General features: G+C 40.5%; 1 long non-coding RNA gene across 1 annotated transcript in view; it reads left to right on the plus strand.

Moving 5' to 3' along the window:
- The window catches only part of LOC307192325, a 31,884-nt gene extending 16,572 nt beyond the window's left edge, over positions 1-15,312 (plus strand). The window contains exon 4 of the long non-coding RNA XR_013830042.1: positions 15,135-15,312. This is a non-coding gene — a long non-coding RNA (uncharacterized lncRNA). The remainder of the gene's footprint in view (positions 1-15,134) is intronic.
- Positions 15,313-25,624: the final 10,312 nt, after the last annotated feature.

Genomic DNA, 25,624 nt, shown 5'->3' on the forward strand with positions numbered 1-25,624 from the left:
TTAGTTGATGTGTCTCTCAATTCTTTTATTGTAATCTATACATTACCTGGGGAGCTTCTAGAAAATACTGTAGTCCAGGCTTCATCCTGACAATGTTGAATTTTCCCTGAGCCATGTGCTCCTGGAAAACAGGGACAGTCAAAGAAACACACACACACACACACACACACACACGTGTGTGTGTGCACACACAGAGCCTTTTTTGTGTTCTGGAAAAGACTACAAAGAACCATGCTCTTCCATATGACTTAGGTAAGACTTACGTGTGCCCCCTTGTTTACCTATGACAAGACTAGACACAGACCCTTTAAGTTCCCATTCTTGGCCTCATAAATGATTAACTGAACTGCTTGTTCCCATTGACCAATCAGAACAAAATGCTTGTTAAACTTCGGTTAAGATTCTTTCCTCCAAGCTCCCTAAGCTTTAACCCACGCTCAATCTGAGCCAGCACACAGTCCTCCTTGTGAGCAAAAAAAGAATGAGGAGTATAACTCACCATCCGGTTCTACAAAGGCTAAGTCACAACCCACTGCAGTCACCCACTGACAGTGCACAATGGGCCTTGAGGGGAATTCAGGATGAAAAAACAAAATGAGGCACTCTGTTCTTTGAATCGATGGGCCCCTAGATAGCTAAGATGCATATCTCAGAAAGTATTCCAGTGACCCCAGCTTCTTGCATCTTCCTGTACATGGAAAAGCATTAAAATCATTAACTTGATTTTGTTTGTGATTAACTTTAATCTTTTTTTTTTAGCATTAATCTTTTACCAAGATGTATGCTTGAGTTGTGTATATGTCTTAGCCAAAAAATTCATAAAAATACTGTCTCCTCTCCTACCTCTTTGGAGCAGTTTACTCAGAGCTACTGAATGGCTGGCTCCCAGGCTATAGTCTTCAGTAAGACCCTGAAAAAAACTTAAACTCACAACTCTCATGTGCATTTTTGTTTAAGTCAACATCCTTAACAACCTCTCCTGAGAAAAGGCTGGCCTCAGGGTAAAACATTCTCTGATCTACTCCCATCAGGTCACTGTTGGGGCCCAGGGCAGACCACCCCAAAATACACCACAATGGCATATTGATTATTTTTTAATTAAAGTTACTTAAGAAATGGCCCATGCAAAAGGGACACTTTGAGCTTTCTCTCTGTCCACTGAAAACAGGAAATACATATCCCTATGAAAGTTTCCCCTCCCTGTAGAAAGGTAATTCTTATCACCAGAGATAGGGAATTCAGGACTGAGAAGCCTATATAAGAAAACGTTGTTACTTCTTTACTAATTTACTACCCAAACCCAAACTATGCTTAAATTCCTTACTCATTAAGCACCCAAAGCCTAAGTTTCTTTGTTCTGTCAATTCCTCACAAATTTATTGTTTCTTTGTTTAAAAAATTTAAAAACTGCCTGCTTTGGCCACTTCTTAGGTCCCATTTCTATGAAACCTTGGTGTGCACAAATTAAAATTGGTTTCTTTTTTTCCTATTAATCTTTGTGTCAACTTTATTATTAGTCCAGACACAGGAACTCAAGAGGGTAGAGGGGGAAATTCCCTCTCCCCAACATCACTCTTTTACCCCACTCCTCCACACCTGGTTCTTTCTAGTCTTATTTACTCCTCTGTATAAAAGAAAAACTTTCTACCTAACCTTTGAGGTCTTATGGTCAGAGCCTCTCCCTATTGCAGTAGCTCTACTCCCCTTAGTGCAAAGGTCCCTTCTGCCCCCCTTTGCAATAATCCTTTTGAATAAAATCTCTCCTTACTAAATCTGGATTTGGTTTTTTATTTGCCAATCTCCAGAAATATATTTTTCTCCAGTTGATTATAATATGAAATGAGATTTAAGAAACACTCCTTAGAGGATGTGAACAATACAATTACTAGGATAATTTAATACATATGTATCTGTGTTAATGTTCCTCCAAAAGGCAGATTCTGTGCAAGGTCTTGGTGCAGCTCGTTTATTTAGGAGGTCATCTCAGGAAGCACAAGAAAAAGCGCAGGGACGGTGAGACAGAAGGAGGAAAACCCCATCCAGGATTCATAAGAGAGTAGGTTTCCCTGTGGGTAACTGAAGCTCAGTTCCTCTGAGGATTCTCTGAGGAACATGTGAAATGCACCTTAGATTTGTTCTCTCCAGGGATGGAAAAGACAGGGTATTTATCCAATTTCTCCCATCCCTAACTGGTTAAGACTTATCTCTGAGGGTTTTAAGTCCCAAACCCTGGTGGGTACCTTCACGTAGAGAAGCAGGCGTGTATAAGTCCTTGAAGAGACTGTCAGCACACTGTCCCCTACAGCTGCAGGCAAATTCAGAGCAGGCCAAGGGATTATGGAGCTAGGATCAACAGCGTGTGCTGCCATATTGAATTTTATGCCCACAGAGAACATCTTTTTTTAATTCTTGCAAGTGCCACTTGAACAGCAAAAGTTGACCACAAAGGACCTTCTATAAATTCCCCCAAATATAAATTAACTAATATTTGTTGAATAATTACTATGTACTAAAGGTTTTACATGAATTATTGTAATTTAATTCTCAGGACAACCATCTGAGATAGGTATTATTATTATCTCAATTTTACAAGTGAAGAAATTGAGCCTTAGATTAAATACTCTGTCCAAGGTCATATAGCCAGAAAAAGAGCAGGAATTTAAACTCCAGCCTTCTGACTCAAGAATGAAAACTATTAACTACTGTGGGATATGCTTCCCCACAGCCTTTAGTCATAATGTGGGAAACCATATGTTAATAATAACAATGGTGTAAATGATCCAACAATAATACTCCAACCATTTGGGGATTTAAAACATTTTTCTACAGAGAAAATGAAAGCAATGATAAGAAAAATCCTATATGACAAAATTTACGAGTTATGGTTAAAGCTGTGATAAAAAGAATATTATAAATAAGAAAGCGTGATGTTACATGAATTAAACATTCTATTCAAAAGGTTAGAAAAAGAACAAATTAACCTTGGACAATGGAAGTAAGAAATTAGTACAAATGATAACAGAGAGGACTTCCAATTCAGGCAAGAGGTCTTAGGACAGGCTTCCAAAGAGGAGAGAATTGCACTCAGAGAGAAACCCAGAGACCTGTGGGTTCTCCTCAAGTATTTGGGAGACTACTGATCAGGTGTGAGGAAATAGCTGTGGCCAGGGAAACAAGTATCCAAAAGGATAAGAGGTAACAGTGCCCAGTGCTCTGGGCTATTAATGCTGGAATTTATTGATAAGGTTTTCAAAGTGGAGGTCAAGAAAAAAATACTAAAACTTCTGCTTGTATTATGCATTTATTAGGGTCCCAGAGTGGGGTATCTAGGGTTTCATGGGTTCACTCTTCATTGGCTAATTTCAAGCATAAGAATGGGAATTGGGATGCAGGAAGGGAGAAGTGGGGTCACTCAAGTGGTCAGTTATCTAGGTTACCCAGGGCTTTCTGAAAGAGGGAACTTCACTGGTGGTGATAGCCTAATTTCTTATCTGGTTGTTTTGCTAGTAGCTGTGTCAGACAACTGGTAATATGCTTATTCTTTTGAAATGATGCCTCAACAATCAAAAACCTAATGTCAGGCATTTACACTACCATTCTGTGTTAGGTACAAGCACAAAGTCGTTTCAGCGAGTTAAGGATGGGTAGAAGGATGGGAGTGAATGCTGAGTAGCATAGGGGTACTATGCTGATCCTGTGCTTACTTATGCCTCGCTCTGGTTGACTGGGATTCCCCTCTGCAACCTGCATTTTCCAGACTCTCATGTCAGCTGGCTTCTGGCTGGGTTCAGCGCTACTAGGAATACGAACAAAAAAGAAAGAAGCCAAAGAATCTCTTCCTCTCTGCTCTGGGCATCATCTCTGGCAGGGAGGGGCTGTGTCTCCTCCCTAGATCAGCTATGGCACATACAGACTTTTATGTATGTAAAAGATTATGTGTGTGCTAAGCCTTTGAAATGTGTCTCTGGACCACTATGTTTGCTATAGCTCCAGGAAAAGGATTAGGAAGACACTATTAATGATGCAGTCTATTAAATGTGGCTTTCTCTAAGTGGTCGCATTATTGATGACTTTTCCTCATTTGGTTATTTTTTTAAAAGGAAAAAAAAATTATGCTCTCCCTCACCTCCAGTAATGCTCTTTGATGAATAGTGCAAACTATCACCTGGTATTTATTTTCATGAGCCCCTAATTACAGCTAATCAAGCATTTACCTTGCATTTACAAGCTCTTGCTGCAGGTACATTTTTAGCCATCCTCAGTAAAGAAACATAATTGCAGTAGACCATAGAAATGAACATGAGAATAAGTAAGAGTCGAGTATCATCATTTATTACCTGGGCATACCTCCTTTTTCTCTAGCCACATAGAGATCAGGAAGAGAAAATAGCATCTAAAATAGAATTTATGGATCAGAGAAGTTGTTGGCAAGGAGCCTAAATAAAAACACCATGGTATTTTCATGTAAAGAAACTGTATCCAGTACACTGATTTTACTCAACAAATTGAATTATATATTATTTAATTGGTAAATCTCAAAGCTCAAATCAAATATTATTTTCTTTTCCAAAATGTTTTTATTTCTATTTCAAAGATAAAAGAATTTCCTTGTCTATATCAGTCTGACCTGCCTTTGCCGTTCAGAATATTGGTGGAACATACAACAATTTTTAGACTTAATTATAATCTTAGTGACCATCAAATGCAGCCCTCTGCATTTAACATGAAATTGAGACCAAGTTACTTGGTTAGGTAAGTGGAAAAGCCAGAACCACAAACCACCCTCTTGACTCTACTTTCACTGCTTCGCATAAATATCAGTGGTTCTTAAATGAACAGTGCTTTTTCTTCAAACTACAGGTACCCTTCCTCAGCATTCCCGCCCTTGTGATTCTCTTATGTTCCCTTTCCCAGTTGAAAGCCAGGATTTTATAATATTCCATTTCTCAAACCAAAATGTAGAATCCCAAATTAACTATGATGGTGGTCTCTGATGTGTAAGATTAAGCTGCTATCTCTTATGAACAAATCAATCCCATTTTCCAGATTCTACTTTTTTTTCCACAGAAAAATCAATATGCAAGGTATGCAAATAACTTGTCTATCTCCATGTCAATCTTAAACAAATTAGATCATATCTGTATGATAGGGGCTAAATAATAAGATAACTTGAAAGATCTTTTCTTAAGAAAATTTGTTTTTGTCTGTTCCTCTTCATTCATTTGCTTCCTAAAGGTTTATGTTCACACCCAGACTCTGTGATGGGCTCCAGGGGCACAGCTCGTGCTGTTAATGCTGGAGCTTATTGTTAGGGTTTTCAAAGTGGAGGTCAAGAAAAAAATACTAAAATTTCTACTTGTATTATCTTTTTTCTATTTTCAGTTTTTACCTTTATCAAAACTATACATGATTAGAGTTCAAAGAGTCAAATAGCTCTACCAAAACAACAGGGTCCTACTGTATAGCACAGGGAACTATATTCAGTATCCTGTAATAAACCACAATGGAAAAGAATATGTAAAAGGATATATATATATATATATACATGTATATATATATACATGTATATATATATATATGTAAAACTGAATCACTTTGCTGTACAGCAGAAATTAACACATTGTAAATCAACTATACTTGAATGAGAACAAACAAACAAAAAACGCTAAATTCAGGAGGCTGATATAATTTGGGCAATTTGACATGATCATGGTATTTATTCATTCATTTAATAAAGGTTTTTTTAAAATTTTTTGGAATTTTATTTAATTTATTTTTTTATACAGCAGGTCCTTATTAGTCATCAGTTTTATACACATCAGTGTATACGTGTCAATCCTAATCTCCCAATTCATCACACCCCCACCCCCACCCCCTGCCACTTTCCCCCCTTGGTGTCCATATGTTTGTTCTCTACATCTGTGTCTCAATTTCTGCCCTGCAAACCGGTTCATCTGTACCGTTTTTCTAGGTTCCACATGTATGCATTAATATACGATATTTGTTTTTCTCTTTCTGACTTACTTCACTCTCTATGACAGTCTCTAGATCCATCCACATCTCTACAAATGACCCAATTTTGTTCCTTTTTATGGCTGAGTAATATTCCATTGTATATACATACCACATCTTCTTTATCCATTCGTCTGCTGGTGGGCATTTAGGTTGCTTCCATGACCTGGCTATTGTAAATAGTGCTGCAATGAACATTGGGGTGCATGTGTCTTTTTGAATTACGCTTTTCTCTGGGTATATGCCCAGTAGTGGGATTGCTGGATCATATGGTAATTCTATTTTTAGTTTTTTAAGGAACTTCCATACTGTTCTCCATAGTGGCTGTATCAATTTACATTCCTACCAACAGTGCAAGAGGGTTCCCTTTTCTCCACACCCTCTCCAGCATTTGTTGTTTGTAGATTTTCTGATGATGCCCATTCTAACTGGTGTGAGGTGATACCTCACTGTAGTTTGGATTTGCATTTCTCTAATAATTAGTGATGTTGAGCAGCTTTTCATGGGCTTCTTGGCCATCTGTATGTCTTCTTTGGAGAAATGTCTATTTAGGTCTTCTGCCCATTTTTGGATTGTGTTGTTTGTTTTTTTAATATTGAGATGCATGAACTGTTTATATATTTTGGAGATTTATCCTTTGTCTGTTGATTCGTTTGCAAATATTTTCTCCCATTCTGAGGGTTGTCTTTTTGTCTTGTTTATGGTTTCCTTTGCTGTGCAAAAGCTTTGAAGTTTCATTAGGTCCCATTTGTTTATTTTTGTTTTCTTTTCCATTACTCTAGGAGGTGGATCAAAAAAGATCTTGCTGTGATTTATGTCAAAGAGTGTTCTTCGTATGTTTTCCTCTAAGAGTTTTATAGTGTCCAGTCTTACATTTAGGTCTCTAATCCATTTTGAGTTTATTTTTGTGTATGGTGTTAGGGAGTGTTCTAATTTCGTTCTTTCACACGCAGCTGTCCAGTTTTCCCAGCACCACTTATCGAAGAGACTGTCTTTTCTCCATTGCATATCCTTGCCTCCTTTGTCATAGATTAGTTGACCATAAGTGCGTGGGTTTATCTCTGGGCTTTCTATCTTGTTCCATTGATCTATATTTCTGTTTTTGTGCCAGTACCATATTGTCTTGATTACTGTAGCTTTGTAATATAGTCTGAAGTCAGGGAGTCTGATTCCTTCAGCTCTGTTTTTTCCCCTCAAGACTGCTTTGGCTATTCGGGGTCTTTTGTGTCTCCAAACAAATTTTAAGATTTTTTGTTCTAGTTCTGTGAAAAATGCCATTGGTAATTTGATAGGGATTGCATTGAATCTGTAGATTGCTTTGGGTAGTATAGTCATTTTCACAATATTGATTCTTCCAATCCAAGAACATGGTATATCTCTCCATCTGTTTGTATCATCTTTAATTTCTTTCATCAGTGTCTTATAGTTTTCTGTATACAGGTCTTTTGTCTCCCTAGGTAGGTTTATTCCTAGGTATTTTATTCTTTTTGTTGCAGTGGTAAATGAGAGTGTTTCCTTAATTTCTCTTTCAGGTTTTTCATCATTAGTGTATAGGAATGCAAGAGATTTCTGTGCATTAATTTTGTATCCTGCAACTTTACCAAATTCATTGATTAGCTCTAGTAGTATTCTGGTGGCATCTTTAGGATTCTCTATGTATAGTATCATGTCATCTGCAAACAGTGACAGTTTTACTTCTTCTTTTCCAATTTGGATACCTTTTCTTCTCTGATTGCCGTGGCTAGGACTTCCAAAACTATGTTGAATAATAGTGGTGAGAGTGGACATCCTTGTCTTGTTCCTGATCTTAGAGGAAATGCTTTGAGTTTTTCACCATTGAGAATGATGTTTGCTGTGGGTTTGTCGTATATGGCCTTTATTATGTTGAGGTAGTTTCCCTCTATGCCCACTTTCTGGAGAGTTTTTATCATAAATTGGTGTTGAATTTTGTCAAAAGCTTTTTCTGCATCTATTGAGATGATCATATGGTTTTTATTCTTCAATTTGTTAATATGGTTTATCACATTGATTGATTTACATATATTGAACAATCCTTGCATCCCTGGGATAAATCCCACTTGATTATGGTGTATAATCCTTTTAATGTGTTGTTGGATTCTGTTTGCTAGTATTTTGTTGAGGATTTTTGCATTATATTCATCAGCGATATTGGTCTGTAATTTTCTTTTTTGTAGTGTCTTTGTCTGGTTTTGGTATCAGGCTGATGGTGGCCTCATAGAATGAGTTTGGGAGTGTTCCTTCCTCTGCAATTTTTTTGGAGAGTTTGAGAAGGATGGGTGAGCTCTTCTCTAAATGTTTGATAGAATTCACCTGTGAAGCCATCTGGTCCTGGACTTTTGTTTGTTGGAAGATTTTTAATCACAGTCTCAATTTCATTACCTGTGATTGGTCTGTTCATATTTTCTGTTTCTTCCTGGTTCAGTCTTGGAAGGTTATACCTTTCTAAGAATTTGTCCATTTCTTCCAGGTTGTCCATTTTATTGGCATAGAGTTGCTTATAGTAGTCTCTTAGGATGCTTTGTATTTCTGCGGTGCCTGTTGTAACTTCTCCTTTTTCATTTCTAATTTTATTGATTTGAGTCCTCTCCCTCTTTTACTTGATGAGTCTGGCTAATGGTTTATCAATTTTGTTTATCTTCTCAAAGAACCACCTTTTAGTTTTATTGATCCTTGCTGTTGTTTTCTTTGTTTGTATTTCATTTATTTCTGCTCTGATCTTTATGATTCCTTTCCTTCTGCTAACTTTGGGTTTTGTTTGTTCTTCTTTCTCTATTTCCTTTAGGTGTAAGGTTAGATTGTTTATTTGAGATTTTTCTTGTTTCTTGAGGTAGGCTTGTATAGGTATAAACTTCCCTCTTAGAACTGATTTTGCTGCATCCCATAGGTTTTGGATCATCGTGTTTTCATTGTCATTTTTCTCTAGGTTTTTTTTGATTTCCTCTTTGATTTCTTCAGTGATCTCTTGGTTATTTAGTAACGTATTGTTTAACCTCCATGTGTTTTTTTTTTTACGTTTTTTTCCCTGTAATTGATTTCTAATTTCATGGCGTTGTGGTCAGAAAGGATGCTTGGTATGATATCAATTTTCATATATTTTCCGAGGCTTGATTAGTGACCCAAGATGTGATCTGTCCTGGGGAATGTTCCGTGCGCACTTGAGAAGAAAGTGTAATCTTCTGTTTCTGGATGGAATGTCCTATAAATGTCAATTAAATCTATCTGGTCTATTGTGTCATTTAAAGCTTCTGTTTCCTTATTTATTTTCATTTTGGATGATCTGTCCATTGGTGTAAGTGAGATGTTAAAGTCCCCCACTATTATTGTGTCACTGTCAATTTCCTCTTTTATAGCTGTTAGCAGTTTCCTTATGTATTGAGGTGCTCCTATGTTGGGTGCATATATATTTATAATTGTTATATCATCTTCTTGGAGTGATCCCTTGATCATTATGTAGTGTCCTTCCTTGTCTCTTGTAACAATCTTTATTTTAAAGTCGATTTTATCTGATATGAGTATTGCTACTCCAGCTTTCTTTTGATTTCCATTGGCATGGAATACCTTCTTCCATCCCTTCACTTTCATTCTGTATGTGTCCCTAGGTCTGAAGTGGGTCTCTTGTAGACAGCATATATATGGGTCTTGTTTCTGTATCCATTCAGCAATCCTGTGTCTTTTGGTTGGAGCATTTAATCCATTCACGTTTAAGGTAATTATTGATATGTATGTTCCTATGACCATTTTCTTAATTGTTTTGGGTTTGTTTTTGTAGGTCCTTTTCTTTTGTGTTTCCCAGTTAGAGAAGTTCCTATAGCATTTGTTGTAGAGCTGGTTTGGTAGTGCTGAATTCTCTTAGCTTTTGCTTGTCTGTAAAGCTTTTGATTTCTCTGTTGAATCTGAATGAGATCCTTGCCAGGTAGAGTAATCGTGGTTGTAGGTTCTTCCCTTTCATCACTTTAAGTATATCATGCCACTCTCTTCTGGCTTGTAGAGTTTCTGCTGAGAAATCAGCTGTTAATCTTATGGGAGTTCCCTTGTATGTTATTTGTCATTTTTCCCTTGCTGCTTTCAATAGTTTTTCTTTGTCTTTAATTTTTGCCAGTTTGATTACTATGTGTCTCGGCGTGTTTCTCCTTGGGTTTATCCTGTACGGGACTCTCTGTGCTTCATGGACTTGGGCGGCTATTTCCTTTCCCGTGTTAGGGACGTTTTTGACTATAATCGCTTCAAATATTTTCTCGTGTCCTTTCTCTCTCTCTTCTCCTTCTGGGACCCGTATAACGTGAATGTTGTTGTGTTTAATGTTGTCCCAGAGGTCTCTTAGGCTGTCTTCATTTCTTTTTATTCTTTTTTCTTTATTCTGTTCCACAGCAGTGAATTCCACCATTGTGTCTTCCAGGTCACTTATCCGTTCTTCTGCCTCAGTTATTCTGCTCTTGATTCCTTCTAGTGTAGTTTTCATTTCAGTTATTGTATTGTTCATTTCTGTTTGTTTGTTCTTTAATTCTTCTAGGTCTTTGTTAAACATTTCTTGCATCTTCTCGATCTTTGCCTCCATTCTTTTTCCAAGGTCCTAGATCATCTTCACTATCATTATTCTGAATTCTTTTTCTGGAAGGTTGCCTATCTCCACTTCATTTAGTTGTTTTTCTGGGGTTTTATCTTGTTCCTTCATCTGGTACATAGCCCTCTGCCTTTTCATCTTGTCTATCTTTCTGTGAATGTGGTTTTTGTTCCACAGGCTGCAGGATTGTAGTTCTTCTTGCTTCTGCCTAATAAAGGTTTATTGAGTATCTTCAATGTGCTAGGTAGTGAACATGTACTAACAAGATTATATCATTACAGTTGTACCCAAAAACTTTAATCTAGAGGAAGAAATGGATTATTAAAGGATTAAGTTACATGTGGTAAGTGTTGTTACAGAACCGAGTAAAACTTACGTTGCACAGAGGAAAGGGAGAACAGCTTTGGGGAGGTGCAGACAGCCTTTATAGAGAGGACATTTGAACTTGATCTTGAAGGAGAACAGTTTGCCCAGTGGAGGAGAGGTGGGCCAGCAGTATAAAGAACATGTGCAAAGTCAGACATGAAAGAATGCACCCTATCCCAAGAATGAATTTCCCAATTACTGTGCAAGCCTCGAAGACTTGTAGAGCCAAACTTCACCCAGTCTGGACCAAACCAGACAAAAATCCAGAATCTCCCAACAGACTCCCAACAGGAAGAAGAGGTTTTAAGCCTTGCCAGACCTTGCAAAGTTCCTCTGACCTGTTTAGAGCTAAGCTAACCTATCCAAGTGATAGACTGCAATGCATTGCCCCCTAGAGTCAGTTATAGTGTAGATAACAGTAAAATTGGAAATGAAGCTTAATTTCAGTAGGTGGCAGTAGTCACAAAGCAGATATTTCTGTTTCTTTTCAGTTATTTTAGCTTTAGGTGTTGACCAGCTTTAGGGCTTAAGCACACTGACTGGGTTTGGAAGCCAGAGCCTGGAGGGACCTTAGTCAGTCCCTCAGCCAGCATCACACAGTTTACAGTTGACCACCTTCACCAGTGGTGGACTCATCACAGTTCTGCCGGTGGAGTCCTTTCTCCTGAACCCGCAATGCTACTTTGGTTTTTAAGAGCAAGGGAACTTCATTATCAGAGTACTTACTATTGGAGTACCAATAATTACAAGTTGTGACGTAAGGGTCATCCCAACATGAAATGTTCACTAACAAATCTATCCTTACAAAGCTAGTCCCTGTTCACACCTCTTTCTGGCTTAACATGGCATCTACCCCCTCCCCCCCCAACATTAGTGTCAGATGTTGTCACTGTGATTACTGTGCCTACCAGTTGCAGAGTGAAATTGCCAATCTTGCAAAAGATGCAGGGTTTCACTAAGATAATGAAAGTGATGATTGAGGACTGATTCAATAATTGTTAGAAAATCTCCAAGAAATGAGAGCCTGGCAGAGTTTGTCTGGTTACAACTGAAAAAGAGAAAATCAACAAAGATGATGATATAATAAAGGCTTCAGAAGGGGATGATTGGAAATGCAAAGGATTTGGAGAGGTCCTGGGGAAAAGTGATGAAGCCCTTGACTATTTTGCAAAATTTACCTTTTTTAAAACCTTTCTGTGAAGGTCAAATAAGAAGTGATTGACTTCATATTTTGCTGTCTTAGAATTTTTTTTCAGAATAAACATGCCCCAAAGAAGTCTTGATTCATTTTTCTGTTCTAAGAAATAGTCCATGTTTTGCAGTTATAATCAAAATGTGATTAAATATAAAATAAAATAAATTTACTATCATAATTTTTAGTTCTTTTTAAGATAAAGCTCCAATCCACACACCCCCCCACCAACCCACACACACTATTTGCTCTAAAATGTTGCTTCCCATTTAAGTGAATTCACTTGAGGTGACCTTTCCCCAGGACTAATTATTCTCAGAAACTTTTTTTCTAAGGATTCCTATAATTCTACCCTGTAAGAGCTTATAGGGTGCACTAGGCATGAAGACATTTTAGATGTGTTGTGTGTTTGGTTAGCGAAGATTGCAAACCTGGCTGCGGATCGCTGGCCCAGTTCCTTCCCGCAAGAGGAGTGAGGTTTCCCCCATGATAGCTGCATCTGCTTGTTCCAGGCTTGAGCCGTGGAAGTGGTGGACTGGCTTATAGAAGCTGCTCTCTGGGGTTCATGAGAAATTCAGCTGCTGATATAACTGACTGTTCGTCCTTCCTTTATAATGCAGCAGCCACATTAAACAAATACCATATGCTAACACATATATGTGGAATCTAAAAAAAAAAGATTCTGAAGAACCTACGGGCAGGACAGGAATAAAGATACAAACGTAGAGAATGGACTTGAGGACACAGGGAGGGGGGAAGGGTAAGCTGGGACGAAGTGAAAGAGTGGCATGGACATATATACACTACCAAATGTAAAATAGATAGCTAGTGAGAAGCAGCCGCAGAGCACAGGAAGATCAGCTCAGTGCTTTGTGACCACCTAGAGGGATGAGATAGGGAGGGTGGGAGGGAGACGCAAGAGGAGGAGATATGGGGATATATGTATATATATAGCTGATTCATTTCGTTATACAGCAGAAACTAACACACCATTGTAAAGCAATTATACTCCAATAAAGATGTTAAAAAAATACCTGGACAAATGCAAAAAAAAAGCAATTCATGTAAATAAACAATTTATAAAGTGAATCTCAATGCTAAGGGAAGCCCTTTTTTCAACATCTTTATTGGAGTATAATTGCTTTACAGTGTTCTGATTTGCATTTCTCTAATGATTAGTGATGTTGAGCAGCTTTTCATGTGCTTCTTGGCCATCTGTTTGTCTTCTTTGGAGAAATGTCTATTTAGATCTTCTGCCCATTTTTGGATTGGGTTGTTTGTTTTTTTGATATTGAGCTGCATGAGCTGCTTGTATATTTTGGAGATTAATCCTTTGTCAGTTGCAAATATTTTCTCCCATTCTGAGGGTTGTCTTTTCGTCCTTTTTATGGTTTCCTTTGCTGTGCAAAAGCTTTGAAGTTTCATTAGGTCCCATTTGTTTATTTTTGTTTTTATTTCCATTTCTCTAGGAGGTGGGTCAGAAAGGATCTTGCTGCGATTTATGTCGTAGAGTGGGGAAGCCCATTTTTAAAAGTAGAGACTTCCCCTTTTATGGTTTTTGTAAGGATTAAGTGAGATTAAAGCTATGAAAGAATTTTAGTATGACACAATGAATGGAAAGGTATTTTTTTACTGTTTAAAATGTATCAGGTGGAAGGTAAAGGGATTCCTTTTTTGGTTGAATCATTCATGTGCTATATATGAGCAGGAGAGCGATGTGATGGGAAGTTGGTTGTCAAGGTGGGAAGATCAGCCAGAGGAATGTAGATTGTCTGTAAAAACAGATAACAGAAGCCAGCAGTTATATTTAGTAAAACCATAGGCTGAAGGGAGAGCAGTGTGTTTCTATCCATTTTTCCAGGCATAAAAGCACAGTGCATTCTTGAGGAGGATTGAGCGTTGTGCTACATGAATGATTCGGCCACAGCCAATTCTGGATGGATTGAAATCCAGGTCTTTACTCTCTATCTTAACTGTGATGAATCAATTCATCAGGCCGTAAATAAAAAGCTTCACTGTGAGAGGATGTGTGAATGGAGAGGCTGTGTTGGACTTGGTTCCTACACTCAAGGATCTTGGGGAGAACAGAACTGTTAAACAGCTGGAGATTATTTTGCAATCTAAACCACAGACTGCAAATCCAGCTTCTTACCAGGACCCAGCAGGGGATGTACCTGAGGAAGTATGCCAGTTATAAGAAAGCAATTGCATGGATGTATATAAATGCCATTAGACCTTAACGTGAGAATATAGGCAGTGGTAAAGAAAGAGGCAAACAGAGCTTGTGTCACGTCAAAAGGGGCAGCAGCCTCAACTCAGCTTCCCAGTTGCCCAGTGAGAATGCAGGCCTAGAATTGCCAGATCTTCTGGTTTGGTCAAAAGAAAAAAGAAATCTAGATGTTTATATGGAATTTCTCAATTTTTAAAAGTTCTCAATATTAATAAAATGTCAAAACACGGGTCTGCAGCTTTCTTTGTGATCTCTGCAAACACGTGGTGAGGAGTGGAAAGCTGGGGACGCTCAGAGAAGAGAGAAGAGGGTGAAGGTGAGCCTGGCAGACGTCTGTGGCCTGAGGGATGGACCCTTTCACTGGGAAGAGGGCAGGTCCCCAGCTCCCTCTGGGTGGAGGTCAGGATGCAGAGACTCATCTTCCCAGCACACTCCTGTAGCCCAAGGACTGGCTCTGACTTGGTCCACTGGCCCTCTTATCAGCTATTTCCCTAGGAGAATGATGGGGACATAGAGGAGAGTCTTTCCTTTGTTCATTTTTTGACAGAGCAATATGGAATTGTCAAAGTGATTGGAGGCAAAATTTTCTAACATTTGGAGAATTATAAAATAAAAAGTAAGAGCTCTCTTCCCATTTCTCCCCTCCTCTCTATTTCTATTTCTAGGAGGTAATCACTGATAACATGTCTTTTATTCCAGAAATTTTCTAAGCATGTAAAACCATATATGTGATTTCTTTTTTTTTTCTCCAGGAGACAGAGGAAGGATGATTGGCCATTGAACAGGGAGCACAGTTCCAGGTCTGTGCCTTTGTGTGTATAGTGTTTCCCGTTTGGGAGACCTTTCTTTTCCTCCTTCTCTCCTGGTGCGAATGCCTTGAAAGGCAGCACAGTGCAGAAGAGTGCAGACCCCCAGTCAGACTTTCTGGCTCCCAGCCTGGCTCTCCTGTTTACTAGGTATGACTCTAGCTGAGTTACTCAGCCTTTTCATGCCACAATTTTCTCATCTATAAAAAGGGCATTAAAAGTAGAATCTGTCTCAAAAAGTTGTTACGAGAAATAAACGTGTTTAAGTATATGAAGGGCGTGGGACAGGATTTGTCATCAAGCAAGTGCTATAGAGAGGTCTAGTATTTGTTTCCTTACTGTCAATACTAGGAAACCTTCCTCAATCATCCCTAATTCCTGCTTCTCTCTCCTCCTCCACCTTACCTCTTTTAGTGCTAACTATGCCACTGAATTTGGCACCTAATTATATGGCCTCACATTGTCTCAACAGGGGTCATGTGTGCCTGTGCATTGCTGACCTGTCTAGGGCAGGTGCCATGCCTCTCACTTCTTTTTGTGAAGTGAGAGGCATCACATGAACAGAGATGGGTGGGGATGCAGGTGCGAGGACCTACGGGTCTGTGTCCTGCTCTGCCGGCTGTCTCAGAGGTCAGTGAGAGGTCAGGGAGCTTGGGACCCAGCTGCCCTTGCTTTGAGCTGCTCTCTATATTACCCAGAAGGTGCCTTGTCAAAATTTAGAGCAAACAGTTTTAGAAACTGTTAGCTAGCACCAGGGCCTTAAGGGCGGCGATGCTTGGCACTTCTCCTCTCCCCAGAGAGCCTCTGAGATCATCTCAGTAAAATTTAATGCCTGGAAGTCAATTAGAGTGGAGAATTCTCCTGTAATCAAAAGAGGCAGTGCTTTTATTGGAAAGGTACAAACAAGAGGGGAAGGATGGCAGCTGTGTGAGGCTCTGCAGAGCTAATGGCTTAGGCTGGGAAAGTTATTTTGACAGAGTCAGACCATATCTACCAGGCATGAAGACAAGGAAAGGGGCTGTGGAGTGGGCAGAGGGGGAAACAGGTTATAGGTGGCCTTCATGATTATCTTCAGAGTGTGCTGAAGCATTCCCAGAGCAGATTTACAGCTTCGCTTTCCTGGGTCATCCATCAGATCCATGAAGTGAGAAGAATTACTCTCCATCTCTCATTTTAGAGAGGAGGAATGGAACTTCAGAGGGGTTAACATGGCACTGGAGTTAACACCACAGCCTCTCTACTTTCAGACAGTAGACCTTGCTGAAGTGAGGAGTGTAGATGAGGAGGTGGGGGAGCCCTTCTCTCTCTAAGCACATTCCCCGAAACTGGCACCTTCTCAGTGCCTGCTAAGAGAATTCTGAAAAGCTGTTAGAAGAAGTCATGTGAAATTTATGACTTAAATATTAGTGGACGGATGCACGGGTTGTACGTGTCTGTTCCATTTATTGCTGCATAACAAATCATCCCAAAACTGACTGTCTTCCAAAAACCATTCTTTATATTCACAGATCTTGTGGGTCAGGAATTCAGGCAGGGCAACAATGAGGATGGCTTGTCTGCTCTATGATGTCTGGGGCCTCAGCTGGGAAGACATATAGCAGGGAGTCACTTGACAGCTGGAGGCTGGCATCTTCTCAGGGCCCAGTTGGCTGGACATCCAGGATTGCTCATCACATGGCTGGCAGCTGATGTTGGCTGGCAGCTGGGAGCTAAGCTGGGGCTGTTGACCAGAGCACCACATGTGTCTTCTCTAGCATGACAGTCTCAGGGTATTTGGTACTCTTCTGTGGAGGCTGGCTTTCCTCAGAGTGAGCCTCCCAAGAGAACCAGGCAGACCTTTTATGACCTAGTATCTCTTCCACTCCAGTCTATTGGTCAAAGTAGTCACAGGCCTGCCCAGACTCAAGGGAAGGAACACAGACCCCACCTCCCACTAATGCTGAAGAATATGTAGCCATTGTTTTTAAAAACCACAGTGCTGTCTTACTCCTTTATGTCCTCACTCCTTTATGACCCCATTAATCCCTAATTACATAGGAGTTGTAGTTGAAGTCAGCAGGTGCTGGAATCCTACCCTGGCTTTGCCACTAACTAGCTGTGTGACCTTGGAAAAGTTACCTCACCCATCCAAATTTCTGTTTTCTCATTGATAAAAGTATTTATCACAAAATAAATAAACTTTTAGATATCTTTTGTCACGTATAAAATATATTAAAATTTTTTTATTGAAGTATAGTTGATTTACAATGTTGTGTTAATTTCCTGCTATACAGCAAAGTGACTCAGTTATACACATATATAATTCTTTTTTATATCCTTTTCCATTATGGTTTATCCAAGGATATTAAATATAGTTCCCTGTGCTATGCAGTAGGACCTTGTTGTTTATCCATTCTATCAATATACGTAATAGTTTGCATCTACTAATCCCAAATTCCCCGTCCGTCCCTCCCCTACCCCCTCCCTTGGCAACCACAAGTCTGTTCTCTATGTTTGTGTGTCTGTTTCTGTTTAGTAGATAGGTTTGTTTGTGCAAATATTTTAGATTCCATATATAAATGATATCATATGGTATTTGTTTTTCTCTTTTTGATTTACTTCACTCAGTATGATAATCTCTAGGTCCATCCATCTTGCTGCAAATGGCATTATTTCATTATTTTTTATGGCTGAGTAATATTCCATTGAATATATGTACCACATCTTCTTTATCCATTCATCTGTCACTGGACATTTAGGTTGTTTCCATGTCTTGGCTATTGTGAATAGTGCTGCTATGAACATAGGGGTGCATGTATCTTTTTGTACAAAATATCTTTAAAATGTAGCTGTCCTGTACAGCTCTGAGCAGGATTATGATAAGGGATTGGAATATTACCAAGCTGCAGGCAGAACTCTTTTGTGGGGCCGAAGCTTGGTGACCTTGGAGGGAGAAATGGGAGAGGGCCTTGAGAATGATGGTGGGAGGTGGAGAAGGGCTGGGCTGAAGTGAGAGGAGTGTGTGAGGACCACCCAAGACAGGAAGGGACTGGAAGGTGATCCAAGAGGTCAGGTATGAGCTGTGGGGATACCACGGCTGCCCAAGACAGGAAGAGAACTCTAAGAAGGAGGGATGGGATAGGTCAGAAACATTGATGATGGAGACCACAGGACATGTCCCTGGACGGGGGTGAGGAGGGTGGTGGTGGTGATGGGAAGATGAAATTTCCTAGGCTCAGAGAGTGAGAGACAGACAGTAAGACAAGGAAGAGTATTGTTCCTTCAGAGTCCTGTGTGGCTCTGCCCAGGGCTGGAGGGGACATGTAGGGAGACTGGCTGCATGAATGTCAATAGCAGGCATTGGGGCTGTGCAGTCACGGGAAGTAACAGGTAGGCAGTGCTGGCTTCACGTGTGTGCAACCCATGCAGTCACACAGGGCCCTCACCTAGGAGGGATCAAGCTTGGTTTAATGCTCTGCTGTCACCATGTTGAAATTCAGATATAAACACTTCTCTTTTACCATCTATTCCCTTGTTCTCACCACTGAGGTACCGTATTAGAGCTAGGGTTCTTGGGTTGCAAGCAACAGAAACCAACTTTTCCCTATTTAAAATAGCAATTACAGTAACAATTAATGGAAAACTACTATGTCCCTCTGTGAGGAACCCAGAAGCTTTATTAGGAATAAGAGAATAGTTATCATCAAGACCAACACCATCTTAAAATAAAAGCTCACAAGGGAAAGCTAAACTATACTTTCCCAGTAGAATACTGATAAGAACTTGACCAGAGCCTACTGTCTGCCCACATTGCCTTCCCTGTCTTGATATTCTGGAAATCCTCCAGGAAAATTGAAAACCCTCTTCCTATTTTCCAAGTTAGGATCTCCTTCCCCTTTTGGACTTCATAACCTTTTGCTTCTCTTGTCAGTCATTTCTGGTTCACTCTCATCATTACCAACCAATCCCTTTCCCTCTTATTTCCCATTTCTCCACCCTGCCAGAGAGCTCAGTAGTACAGCTTGGTGAAATCATAGAACGAGCACTGCCCTGGGGTCATAGTGTCTGGGTTCAAATCTTGGCTTTGATCTTTATTATCTGTATGACCTTGACAAAGATCTTTAACCTCTCTGAGCCTCATCTGTAAAAGGAGTGAACAGTGCTTAACAAGCTAGTGTGATAACTCAGTGTGATTTTAGATAGATGGATAGATAGATAGAGATACACATATATACATCAATATAGATATATAGGTATATACATGTATATATCAATATCTACATATACACACACTTAAATGTCAATATATAAGCCAATAGTTGATGACATACAAATCACAATCTACAGTTTTCTTAATTAGCTATTCATTTGCCTATTTACCATATTCTTACTGCAAAATTGCAAGCTCCATTAGGAAATAAAATTGGTCTGTCTTGCTGTTGTGCCATCCTCAATGCCTAGAACAGTTTCTGGAACATAGTAGGTATTCATTAAATATTTTTGTAAAAATAAATGTATGAGTTGTTAAAAAATAAAATAAAATAGCAATTATGGAAGACAGAGGTGGGGGTGGGTTCATTTGATTGAAGACAATGTTGAAGAGCCAAGAAGAGGCAGATAACAGGCAGCTGTGAACATACTGGTCTCCAGCTGGACATAGCATCTGCCCGTCTGGAGGGACCTCAGTTGAAGAATGAGTAAACCCAACTTGGAGAATATGGCCTGAGAGAGCTCTTATTGAAAGGGACCTGCTGGTCATAGAGCAAGACCGCTCTGTGATTCCTCCTATGGCCTGGCAGTTGAGGAGGTGTCGCAGGTGGGGGGAAAGAGGGAGAGCTTGGAGAAGGATAACTGGTGTAGAAACCTTTCCAAAGTAATTGGACAAAAAAAGAATTAAAAATGTGATGAACAGGACTTCATTTTACCCCATTCTCCTGGGAACAAATCAGTGAACCGATCATTATCTTCACCAGAGGCCCATTTAGTAAGAGAACATTTGAAAAAGCACATAGAACTGAAGGACTTGTAATCTGTAAGTTTATCTCTAAGTAATTTCTGTCTCTGACTTCCTGATGGGTAAAACACAAGACAAGCTTAGCTTAAGTCGAAAGTGGTTTTGTTTTTTAAATAGAGATAGATCGTTCTTTCAAGAAACCACTGGTGAGTCATGATGGCCAAAGGACTAGAATCAGAAAATTTAGAGTCCTTAGCAACCCAAAGGGGTTCTTACTCTGTTTCTTACAACCTCCCTGTAAGGTAGGTGCTATTATTAACTCATAGGTGAGGAAACTGAGGCACAGAGAGGTTAAGTAATTACCTTGTCTTGCTCCTAGGATGGGCAGGTCCTCATTCATCCTGATACAGTCCCTGGGGGTTTCAGAATGTCCTTGTTCATTCCTCCATTACTTCCTTTCTCCATTCAAGTGAGACTCAAGCTCCTGGCACAGGGGAGGGCAGGCTGCAGAGGGCCCGGTGTCCACTGAAACTCTGTCATAAGGCACAGAAGTGCCCTTCCTCAGTCCCCAATATTTCTGCTTCTTAAGAGTCCTCAACTGGGGGAGCCCAATGTTCTATACCCTTTGTCTGAGGCCTGAATATTGATGAGTGACCTGACCACTCTGAGCAGGGTGACATGGAGCAAAGAACATCAACTCTCAGGGTAGAGGAGAAATCACTGAGACCATCTAATCCAGGGGCCACAGACCCACAGGCTGCAAGAGCCACTCAGGCACCATGAACAAAATAAGTGGGACAAGAAGAGTGTGAGGGCTACGGCTGATGGCCTCATCTTAGAACAGCCTGACTTCTAATCAACTCTGGCTTATTCTGCTACGTTGGACTGGTGCCCAACATTGTCAGATTTTCTGATTTTTTAAGAGAAGCTAGGCATTTTTTTTTTCTCCTACCTCATGAGGTTATTGTAACAGTTGAAAGAAGTAACTCACCTAAAGTGCTTAGAACACACATGTGGCATTGGAGGAAGCTCTGAGTAAGTGCTGGTTGCTGTCATTATAGCATTTCACAGATGTGGAAACCACGGCCCAGAAGGGGCTTCCCAAGATCACAGCCATGTTACAGGCTAGCCCACGCTCCTGACCCGGTTTCCCCCTCCTGCCCCAACCCTTTCCTGGGCCATCCACTATCTTCACTGCATAGCATGACACATTTTAAGTAACCACATAATGCCTTGCCACAGTATTTCTGCTGATTCCCTACTTTTAAGGAAATCTCCTTCCCTTGAGAAATGAAACCTTTCTTTAAGTTTGTTCCAGCAAAACAATCTGCAAGGTTCTTTCATCTGCCTTTAGGTTCACACAGGAGTAGCAGCTTTGAAGCAGCTCCCCGCCCTCTTTTATTAACTCCAAGGGCCTGTATTATACAAACTCAGACTTTTCCCTTTAAGTCAGGGGCTCACCTACTATTTACCCAGGGCCATTAAACCATTAAGAAAAATGGTGTTTCGTGGGCCAGGACAATTTGTGCACTTTGTTGAGAGTGAAGCTAATTTCCTCTTGCTTGGTGAAAAATGTTTACTCTCATTAAAAGTTCCAGGAATTCTGCACCCTGAGCTGATCCAGGTGTGGTCCCAAAAGAGCAGGTAACAGGACTACCATTTCCTCCTGAACACTTGGCTTTTGAGCCCTAACAGCTCCAAACAGGGCTTGGTGTTGGCCTCAGTCTCTACTTTTGACTTATGCTTTTTCCCGTGGTTCTGAGTTAATGCCAACTCACTTTCCCTGTCAGATTAATCCCCCTCACTAGAAAGTCTGAGGTTGAATGGGGCCACTCTCTGTCCCTCCTGGTTTTTGAACTGGAATTCTCCCTGCGGATTGCCATGTTGCCTCCTTCTTTGTATTGGGATGGCCACCATGACACTTGACTTCAAAAATCTGTCAAAGTCAGATGGCCTGCTGCCCTTTCCAGAGGCCACAGATGAAGAGGGCAAAATGAGAAACTAAAGACCGATCTCTAAGGACACAACCACCGGGCTGCATCCAGGAGGCACTGGCTCCCCCTGGTTTTCAGTGTTACTACTTTTTCAGTCCTTCTCAGCTGACAGAGCTCTACCTCCTGTTGGAGCCAACTGTAAGCCATTTTGCAGGTCTGTTTTTCTGAATTCCTTCTTGGAAATGTAATTAAGGTGCAAGGGGAGACAGCTGCACTCTTTGCATTTGCCATCAGGTCAGGAAATGACATTCCTGGATAATAAGAATTTCCATAATAGATGGAAAGTCCAACCCCAGAGAAGGCTTGTGGTTGATGAAATTAAGGTTTTTCCAAATGAGGACGATAAGGAGCCACGTAAAATAAACTGTGACCTTGGAAACTGTGACGTGTACCAACAGATGTAGGCAGAAGGATGGAAGTCTACAGAGAGGATAGACAAGACCAGCGATAAACCAATGTCAAGGTTTGTTCAGCTGCAGCCAAGGGAGTAAGGCACTGTGTCTGGTGTTCTGCTGTATCTCATCCTGGGTTTTAGGCAAACCAGTTCTCCACTGCATCAGAAATTTCAGGCTCTATATAGGTTTTGGTTATATAAAAAAAAAAATGTGTCTGCAATTACCTGATTCCCTTTGGCTTACTTCCACCCCTAGTGAGTAAACTTCTGGTTAATAATTTGGCTTCCCTGAAATTCTTTTTTTAATTTATTTTTTTTTGACTGCCTTGGGTCTTAATTGTGGCACCGGGATCTTCGTCAAGGCATGTGGGATCTTTTGTTGCGGTGCGCAGGCATCTCTCTAGTTGTGGCAGCAGGTTTTCTCTTCTCTAGTTGTGGTGCATAGGCTCCAGAATGCGTGGGCTCTGTAGTTGCAGCGCCTGCGCCCTCTAGTTGAGGTGCGCAAGCTCAGTAGTTGTGGCATGTGGGCTTAGTTGCCCCGCGGCATGTGGGATCTTAGTTCCCTGACCAGGGATCAAACCCACATCCCCTGCATTGGAAGGCGGATTCTTTACCACTGGACCACCAGGGAAGTCCCTGGCTTCCCAGAAATCCTGATGTTGGGAAGAGGCTTCCTGGGATGACTTCCATGACTATTTTGTTAAATAGATGAGATATTTCTGACCCATCAAAGCTGAGGACAAGATTCTGTGTCTGATTCGACCCTGCTAGACACAACCACCTACTGGAAACTTGAAAAGCTCCCAAATCTCTCCTGGGTTCAGAGACACCCGAAGCCTCTCACATGTCTCTCCTTGTCCTCCTGCCTTTCCCATGGTGTTCAGTTTGTAGTCTCCATACTGCAGACTTGGAGAGGGAAGTGGCCTGCCTGGGCTCCTGCAGTGAGCGCATGTAGCAGCTGCGACTCCTAACTCCCGTTAATGACTGAGATCACAGTACACAGTTGCCTGCACTGGTTCTGGGTATTTTGCTGCACTGCTCACCCATTAACTTCCCTTCCTGAAAAGATGTTTTAAAAACCACTTTGCTTCTGGAATTGGGCTGTTGGCATGCTGCAGGCCTGGGTTAAATCTCAGTACAGATTTCTCGTTAAGGAAGTAGGCTGAGTGGTGAGGTTAGACCATGCTGAGGAGGATCTTAAATGTTTGCTGGGAAATTCTTGAAGAATTTTGTAGGGAATTGGGAGACTTCAGCTTTTTCAGCTAAGAGGCAACCTGCCCATATATGAATTTTTGACTGTGTAGAGAATTGATTAGAGAAGACCAGGACTGGAAGGGTCTATTATAATGGTACAGATGCCAGAGGATAAGAGTGGGATTAGCAATCGAGATGGAGAAACAAAGTTAGAAGAGATTTTGGAGGAACGCTATGCAGAATTGGCAAAGAAGTGTTTTATGAAGGGTGAAGTTTAAAAGGTTCATGGAAGGTCATTTAAAACTTTATTAGTTATATGTTTATTTTTACGTGTTGAAGTCCCTGCCTGCCATGGTCTCATGTGAATGACATGGCAGAGGTCTGCAGAAAATGGACATGGAAATGGCAGTGTCTGGAGGACTCATAAGGTTCAGAAAGCTCTGCTTCTCAAAACCTGTGAGCAGTATGCCCTGCTATGCCTTCATGGTCCCAGGAAGAAGTTCTGACCCCACTGGAGAAAGCTTGTAGTGTCTCCCATGCCTCATTATCAAACTGGGAACCCAGAAGTTGAGTAAGGAAGAGAAAAGTTACACCCATAAGGAGTTGCCGGACTTTACTACTTTATGTCTCAACAATCTAAGAATCATTCATTCACTCATTCATTCATCCACTCATTCACTCAGCGGATACCATTGAGTGCCTATAATGTATCAGGCACCATACTGGAAATTTAATGGTGAGCAAAACCAGGAGTGGTCATAGCCCTGGTGGAATTTAAAGAATCCAGAGGAAAAGACAGATGTTAATCGATCTCATAAACAAATAGAAAACTGCCCCTGAGATAAGTGCTAAGGAGAGACTTGCGGTGCTCTGAGGCCTGAGAGTGGGAGGATTTGGCACAATCAGGGACGTCTGTGAAGTATTCCCAAGGAAATATCTTACACTGATATTTGAAAGGCTGGAAGGAGTTTAAGTGCGCTAAGAGTGTGGTGGGAAAGAGGGTTCTGGGGTGCAGGGGGGGACAGCATGTGCAAATACCCTGTAGCTTCAGGAGGCATGGAGAGCACTAAGGACAGGAAAGGAAGCTGTTGTGGCCAGGGGAAGAAAGCGACAGGAGGCTGCAGGGGGCAAGGCCAGACCATGCCAGGTCTGTGAGCCATGGTAAGGGGCTTGTCTTTATCATTGCTTATCATGCTTAAAGCCTAATCACATCATGTTGTCTTCGCTATATTGCTTTTTTAGGATTATTTTCTATTTACGGCAAGTATTATTAATTTTTAATGTGTCATAGTGACTTATAGATTATTTTATAAAAATATATTTAAGATTAAAAATTGACTTGATTTAAATAAAAATAGTAATAGTCATACAGGTGGTAAGCAGAACTGTCAAGAATTGCAAACATGATGTGGAGTCAACTCTCATGGAAGGAGTGTTGGTGCTGATCACAAGTCTAGTTACCATCCATCACCATGCAATTGACCCCTTTCACTTATTATACCCCTTCCTCTCAGGTAACCACTAAGCTGTTCTCTATATCTATGAGTTTGGTTTTGTTTTATTTTGTTTGTTTATTTTGTTTTGTTTTTGTTTTGTTTTAGATTCCACATGTGAATGAAATCATACGGTATTTGTCTTTCTCCATCTGACTTATTTCACTTAGCATCATACCTTCAAGGTCCATTCATGTTGTCGCAAATGGCAGGATCTCATTCTTTTTTTATGGCTGAGAAATATTCCATTGTGTGTGTGTGTGTGTATATATATATATAAAGAATGGAGATTGTTGGACACTATGCAAAGTGAAATAAGCCAGTCACAAAAAGACAAATACTTTATGCTTCCATTTATATGAGATACCTATGAGTAGTGAATTCAGAGAGAAAAAGTGGAATGGTGGTTGCCAGGGGCCGGGGGAAGG

The sequence above is a fragment of the Stenella coeruleoalba genome (genome assembly GCF_951394435.1).
Source record: "Stenella coeruleoalba genome assembly, chromosome: 10".
NCBI classification, from domain to species: Eukaryota; Metazoa; Chordata; class Mammalia; order Artiodactyla; family Delphinidae; genus Stenella; species Stenella coeruleoalba.